We start from the raw sequence: 8444 nt of genomic DNA on the forward strand, positions 1-8444 counted from the left end.
TAAACTTGGTAGATTGGAGCCTAAGCATCCAAGGAACCTCCTCCAAGGTGTGTGGAATAGCTCTGGACATTTCTTTCTGCCAAAATAATCCCCTTTTAGTTTGCACTGGGGCTATCTATAAGCCCAAAAAGATAAGAGAAAGATAATAGAATCTAGCTAATAAAAACAAACAACCGCCCAGGCGCTTAAATTCACCACTCAGCGGTTTGCCTCTTGCCGCTTTGACCGCTCAACGGTCAGTTTTGCCGCTGAGCGGTTTCCCTCTAATCACTCTGAGCGCTCAGCGGACCATTCTGGCGTTGAGCGGCTTGCTTGACCCTTCTTTTCGTCATTTTTCTCCTTCTTTCATGGGTCTAAGTCCACCTTACTTCACATCCATCTTTAATTCATCTAAAAACCCTGCAAAACAATGTAAAACAAACATAATATCGCTAAAACCAATTTTTGACCCTCACAAGACACAACTAAGTGTTTTAGTTGATTTAAAGCTCATTCTAAGCCATAAAGGGTGTGTTTTACTATCAAATTTAAGCATGAAAATAACGGTTTTTAGACCGTTATCACAACCCCAAATTTAGAACTTTGCTTGTCCTTAAGCAAACAAGACAAAACTTGGCTTTTTCACTTTTTCATCAAATAATTCACACTTTTCAAAACTCCTTTTTCTCATGACAAGTTACTATACAATTTAAATTTCAGTGGAATCCTATATAGATGCATGCATGATTTCAATCCAATTTAGTTCACATAATCAATCTCTTTTCAACAAATGTTTTGTTCATGAATGATTAATCAACTAAGCATAGATGTAAACATGGATTTAACAATTCTCACCAAGCAAGTGTTTCACTTAATCTCTCAAGTGTTTAGGAGGTCACTCTACTCTCTACTGTTCACATGTCACATAAAACAATATTGTCATTCATCTAAAACAATCAAAATCTTCACATGCACATGTCACGAGCCTGACCCAAACCTTTCTAGCATTTGTCAGTAAGTGCAAATCTTTCCAACACCCATCAGTAGGTGTGCTTCCCTGTATCATCACCAAGATTTAAAAATTTAAAGTACAAAAATATTGTTCTTGGATCACTGGGGTGCCTCCCAGTAAGTTCTCTTTTAACGTCATTAGCTTTACCCGGTAAAACTCAAACACCCATCAGTAGGTGTTGATATTCTTCTTATCACCAAGTTTAAAAGCTCTGTCTACTTTAATAGTCTTGACAACCCATAACCTATTCTTGAATTTCACTTGGTGTGCTAGGTTTGGGTTTGTCACTTTTCACATCAGGATGTTGGTGAACCAATTCTCCTTCCTTATCTGCCTCCTGATGGTCTTGTGCTCCTAATACAAATTTTATCCTACACATACTAAAGAACACTGCACTAGAGCACAAAATTAGCCCAAAAATATTATTTTATTTTAATTTTCATTTTTTTTAATAAAGATAGAAAAATAAGAAAAGAAAAATAAAAAACAGAAAGATAAAAACAGAAAGATACTCCCCTTGCTTGATATTATTTTCTTTTTCTTCTTCCTACTGAATTTTTTCAAAAAGTTGAGAACACCAATTACTTGTTTCCATGTCTCAATCATAGGAGCTTTAATCTCTAATTTCTTGAAGATTTCAATAAGGCACTTAAACTTCTTTTCTTTCCTATGATATTTCTTTTTATAAGGAAGAGGTTTTGCATATGATCTTTTCTTCTTTCCTTTCTTCCTCTTTTTCTTAATCTCCTCCCTTAACTTTCTCTTTTTCTTTTTTCTTTTTTTCTTCTTTATTTTCACATATTTTTTCTTTTTTTCTTTTTTCTCAACCACTGCTTTTTCTCCCTCATCATCATTATCTTCCTCAACCAACTTTTCTGTTTCTATTTCCTCTAACTTTTCCTCATCTATCTCTATTTCTTTTTCCTCTATCTTCTCCTCTTTTCTCTCCATGTTTTTCTCCTCTATCTTCTCCTTATTTATCTTTATCCTTTGTTCCTCTATCTTCTCCTCCTTTCTCTCCATGTTTTTCTCCTCTATCTTCTCTTCATATATCTCTATCTTTTCCTCCTCTATCTTTTTCTTATTTCTCTCCATTTTTTTCTCCTCTATCTTCTCCTCATTTATCTCTATCTCTTTTTCCTCTATCTTCTCCTTAGTAACAACCTTTTCTGTTTCTATCTCTTCTATCTTTTTCACCTCTCTCTCTATCTCCTCCCCATCAACAACCTAATCAATTGATGTCTCCAAATTCCTGAAGGTAACTTCATAGCTCTTGGAATCGTACTTCTCCAGAAATTTGTCAAAATTTTCTTTAGAGCTTTTAAGTTGTTCTGCCAAATCAGCTATCTTTTGGCATAATTGTTGATCATACTCCCACATGTCTATTGGTGAAAAGTGTTGTTGTTGCCTCTCTTCCATGCTTCTATGAGAAGAAAATCTTGTATACATGTCCTGCGGAAAAAAATTCGTCATTCTTCGTATTCTCCTCTATGCTTTTGACATGGTATACTTCCAAATTCACGACCCTCTGAAAAAGTTCATTAGAATCTACATTCCTCTTAATCGGAGTAAATTGTTGCTAAATAGATTGCCCAAATTGGCTTTGATCCATGTATGAGTGAGGTTCCCACCAGTGGTTGAAATCATTTTGGTAGAATTGAGTGCCCGTATAGTCAAAGTCTTGTCCATACTGCATCCTGCAAACATTAGGCACAAAACCCTAGTAGCACTTTTTTATAAAAAGAAAAAAATAAAAAATAAAAAGATAAAAAGATAAGATATATACAATCAAGTCAAATTTAATCAGTTTACACTACTAGATAAGTTAAACCACGAGTCCCCGGCAACGACGCCAAAAACTTGTTAAGCCACTAGCAAGTGTACCAGATCGTTATCAAGTAATATAATTGGTAAACCCAATATCGTTCTTCCCAATGGACTCTTAGGCCTTACTTTTCATGTAAACAAATCGCGTAAGACTTGAGAAAAGAATTAGTTTGGTGGTTTTATGCAAAGAACAAAAATAAACATGCAAATGCAGTTGATTCAATTGGTTTTAAGAAACTATGGATGAATGGTGTTGTTGGGGTTTACAATTTCATCTTATCCACTCTCATATATCTACTCTTCTTATTTACTTCACTTATTTATCCAATTGCCATGCAAACTTTCTAGTCTACCCGTAACCCAATCCCTTGGTGAAAAGAGCTTATTATTAATTACCAGCTTGCTATCCCTGGCCTTCCCTAGTAACCAATAATGCAATGCGCTCGGAAGCAAATACAATTGACCGTCCTACCCCTGTCCCTAGGCGATATTAGCATAATCAAGGAATTTCTTACCAGTTCATGACATTACCGTACGTCCCCATATCGATAAAGACAAATAACTTTTAATGAATGAGTTAAACAATAAAAGCATTAAAGCAAAGATGAGAACCCAACAATTGATAAATAAGTATATGACAAGCATATGAAATAAATAAGAATTTGAATATATGAGAGTTTCAAAAGATTACATTATTCCCCAACAACAAAGGGTTTAGTTCACCATAATCATGGTCAAACTAGATGAAATATGATGAAAGAATGGAAGAAATAACCCTAAACTTGGTAGATTGGAGCCTAAGCATCCAAGGAACCTCCTCCAAGGTGTGTGGAATAGCTCTGGACATTTCTTTCTGCCAAAATAATCCCCTTCTAATTCGCACTAGGGCTATATATAAGCCCAAAAAGATAACAGAAAGATTACAGCATCTAGCTAATAAAAACAGACAACCGCCTAGGCGCCTAAATTCACCGCTCAACGGTTTACCTCTTGCCGCTTTGACTGCCCAACGGTCAGTTTTGCCGCTGAGCGGTTTCCCTCTAATCGCTCTGAGCACTCGGCGGACCATTCTTCACTTCCATCTTTAATTCATCTAAAACCCCTGCAAAACAATGTAAAACAAGCATAATATCGCTCGCTAAAACCAAGTTTTGACTCTCACAAGACACAACTAAGTGTTTTACTTGATTTAAAGCTCATTCTAAGCAATAAAGTGTGTGTTTTACTATCAAATTTAAGCATGAAAATAACGGTTTTTAGACCGTTATTAGGCAACCCAATTGATTGATTTATTTTTATTTCTCTTTTTAATTATGTTCTAGTTGCATATAGGGGTTTGATTGTTAAATGCATAAGTGGAGTGAGTAGAAATTTCATGAAATTAGAAATTTGAGAGTTGAATTTGAGTAGCATTGGATCATGAACGCTAAGGGTGAGTTAGGAAGAAGGAGGGTGAGCTAGCACTATAAATTGATTTTTGGTTTTCCATTCGACCTTTACTCATTTTAGCAAGCTATTGGAAATGTAATAGAGACGTGCTAGAGAAGCTACACGGCCTGAGCTGGATGTTCCATGTGCACAACATTTAAAACGTGCTTAAAGAAATGAGCCTGAGCTGCTGCCGTTGGGTGGTACCAAAACGTGCACTGAGTGCCAGTTGGAAATGAGTCCTCTTTGCCTCCTTTGCTCTTCCTTGCTTGGCAACCTTCCTAGGATGTGTAGGCATGGTTCCTACCCTTATTTAGTGACCTACAAAACAATGTAAATGGATTTAGAAGAATATGCTATGACTTAGAAAGAAAAGATTAAGTCTTTATTCAACTTCCCTTTCTTAGTCTTAGTATGAAGTTGATACTTCTTTGGATGGGAAGTCCCTAAAGGGGTTGCCATCATTTCACCAAGTCCAACTTGCTAGAAGCACTTCCTTGATGGCTACCTCCATTGGAAGAAGATTGCCTTGAACCTGCAGACATTTTTTCTAAAAGCAAACAACGACACAACTCAACAAAAAATGTTAGAAACAATAGCTAAAAGTGACATTAAAACAGAAACAAGGTCCACTCAAACAACAACAACAATCTTGGCTCAAAAGCTCACGGTTTTGTTGGCTAAAACAAGGCAAGATCACTCCACTCAAATGGACTCTTCTTGGAAGATAGTAAGGTGTCTCTCAAGTCAGATTTTAGAGCAACAAATGAAGGACAAAGTCAAGTGGAAAGATGTACAATCCAACCTCAACAAAGCAAGGAATCCAAACCAAGAAAGCATACACTTCAAGAGGCCAAAAATTCAAGGAAAACCACAAGACAAATGATGGAAAAAAGAACCTATAAAAGCAATAAAATTAGTACAAAAAAATTGGCAGCAATCTAGAGACTAATAATAAGCAAGGAAATAAGGAGTCAAAACAATGGCACATGTGAACAAGACAGCAGCAAAAAAATTGACACAACTAAGAAGTAAATCACACCAAAATTCTATGCATACATGAAGAGTACGATCTAGCAATGAGGGAATTAATTTGGCAAACTTCAAACCTATATATTCTGTATTTTTTTAATGATAAAAGAGGCTTCAAATGAACTATCTAACACACTAAAAACAACAAGCAACTCTCGGCCCAAACCTCACACAATATCAAACAACTTTGATGTTGATTTCAAAAAATTTTTTGAAGCATGCAGAGTTGGCATTTATGTCTCGGCCAAGCAAGAATTAAAGAAGGATGTGTGTTTATTTAAAACCATATTTTGAATTGGTTAATACCTCTACTGATACAAAACATATAAGCAAAGTTTACACACATAAATCCTATGGTGATCAAACTCAATTCAGCATACAAGAATGAAGATGTAAAATACTCTTAGCTATGCAATTTCAAGAAATGTTTTATAGAAAACTCCTAAGGAGGAAACACATATGACTCAATAAAAGGCTAAACAAGTAAGAAAAGACTCATACAATCCAGCCAAGGCAAGAAATAAAAGCTGGGAAAGGAAATCAAAAGGAAAGAAGAAGCCTACTTATTGAAGACTTCTAAGAAAATTTGTGTTGCTCGTTATGGAAGATGATGGAAGCCTCTGGACAACAACGTTTAATCACTTCTATGCACTGGCTTGAAGCCTTTCGATCATCTTTAAGAGTGTGAGGATGTTGTATAATGTCCAAAAGATGAAATCCAACCACGAAAGCACACCAAACAGCAAGTATACAAAGCAAACAAATTAGAAGTACAAAAACAGTAAGCACTATAATGAACATTGGATGAAAAACAATTAATTGCATAGTACACGACTGAATTGAAAAGAAAGCAAGAGTTGGACATTTTAGTATACATCTGGACGAAACTTTAAAAAAAAAAATCACATAATTCGGATAAGAAATGAACCAAAACTAGAGCAAACAAGTTGCATCTGTAATCAGCGTTTTTCTGGCACAGGAAAATAAACAATTACCAACAAAAGCGCATAAAAACGTTGGAATTAAAGCAAAAAAATGATTGGAAATTATTCCTAACATGTAAAAGAAACTAGGAAAAAAAATTGCACTCAATTTGGATGAGAAAAGAGCAAGATATGAAAGAAATAAGTTGAACAAAGTATTAATGTCCGCGCGGAGTGGCGGAAATGGCACTGGGCGCCAGCGAAGTGAAAAAAAAAAGATTTTTTTACTCTAACATGCAATTCCTAAGATAATTAAACCAATGGCTCTAGATACCACATGATAGGGAATATGATTCTTAAAGAGAACTATTTTAATGACAATTAAGAAATTTAAAGAATTAAAAATGGACAAGAGAAAAGATAGGGAAAACTTATGAGATGTAGACACGCCACTTGAAAAGGATTCCAAGATAAGTGTCAATGATTGGACCGCCACTTGATTTGCTCAAGATAAGATCCTCAAAAAGACTATGAGACAGGTTGTTATCTCAAAGAAGAAATGCAAGAATGCAAAACACTCTTAAAATTGATTCATTCAAAGGTGTGTACAAAAGGGAAACCCTTAGGCTTCTTATATAACCTTTAAGATGAACTAAGTGGAGAGTTTTAAGGGATGTGGGACTTGGTATGCTTCACAAGTTGACTAGTAGCATCCCAAGTGTAAATTAGTCCCACATCTCTTAAATCTTTCATTCCTAAAGGGTTTATAAGCTTCCTAGCAAGTCTAGAAATCAAAAGCTACAAACTACGCATGTTTACTTGTACTACAAGCAACAAAAGGAGGAAGCCTATTTATTCTTCTTTCTTTTAAGTCCAAGTTATGTAAAGTCCCACATTGCTTGTACTATAAAGAAAAGGAGAGTTTATAAGCTTCTCTACAACTAAAAATAACGAAAGAACAAAAGAGGTAAATACAAGCCAATGAAACCTATTCTACTCTTTTGTCACTCTGAAAACTCTTCATTGTTGCCCATATATGATCATATCAACTAGGAACCTTTACAAGCACTTTGCATTTGTAATAATAAATTAATCTAGAATGGCTTATATTTAACCATTATTTCTACATGGGAAAACTTTTATTTACATATGTTATATAAATTGAAACTTACACACAAATCCTTTGTCCTTGAGTTAATGCTTCATCAAGGTATGGTTGTCCTTTGAATGAAATCCTTTTATGTAGCACTCGACTTGTTATGCGTTGGATTTTTTTTTCTCTACAAATCCCTTCGTCGTAGTGAAAGCACCAAATTGAGCATACAATCATAGAAAGGGTTAGTTCACTTTGTCAAATTTACCTGGGAATCCTTGGTTTAACATTGATGAAGAATAGATGAACTAATAATTTTGAACAACTTATTATGATATGTACATGTGTACATCATTTACTTATTGTTGACATCATCTAATTACTTTGTGCTTCTTATGTTATCATTAATTCTTCGTTGTCTAGACTTCATATATCTTCTTCGCACACCATCTAGTCTTAGTCCTTTGTTTAGTTTTTATCTTGCACTTTTGGATATACCTAAAATCTTTTGTATGCTTGTCTTGTTTTCTTGTCATAAAGACTTTTTTTCCTTCTTCACACTTAAAAGAGACATAATCAAATAGATAAAAACTTAGTTATTTGTTGTCACTAACATCATTGGTGAATTGGTAAGGATTAAACTATTGTATGTTCATGTTTCAAATACCTTAACAAACTTGATTAATAAAACTTTGTTGTTGGTGTTACTAAAGTTATGGTTTGCATTCTCGTCAAAAGATTTTGCTCGTTTATGTCAACAAGGTCCTTAAACACAAGCGAAAATGAATAAGAGATGAGCATATATTTTAAAAACATCTATTATAAAATCAAATTTCTAGTTTTAAGAGAGAAAAGTTGTTCAGGAAAATAAATAGTTGAAGGTGAACCCATTCTTATGCCCTGTTCTGTGGCCCTCTCCAAATGTTCCCATTTCTCATTTTATGTATTGGCACCAAAAACTAACAAGTTAACCCCACAAAATTAGTACGAGAAAAGGAAAGGAATTGTGAGAGCTAAGGAAAAATGGGGTCTCAATTATCTAAAAAGCATGTTAAAGCAATCAAGTATATTAATATGGAAGATACCAAGCACAACATGGCACTTGTGGCAAAATCTTGCTGCCACCAGCATCAAACGCTTATAACAGAGG

Source organism: Vigna radiata, unplaced genomic scaffold, assembly GCF_000741045.1.
Source record: "Vigna radiata var. radiata cultivar VC1973A unplaced genomic scaffold, Vradiata_ver6 scaffold_442, whole genome shotgun sequence".
NCBI lineage: Eukaryota > Viridiplantae > Streptophyta > Magnoliopsida > Fabales > Fabaceae > Vigna > Vigna radiata.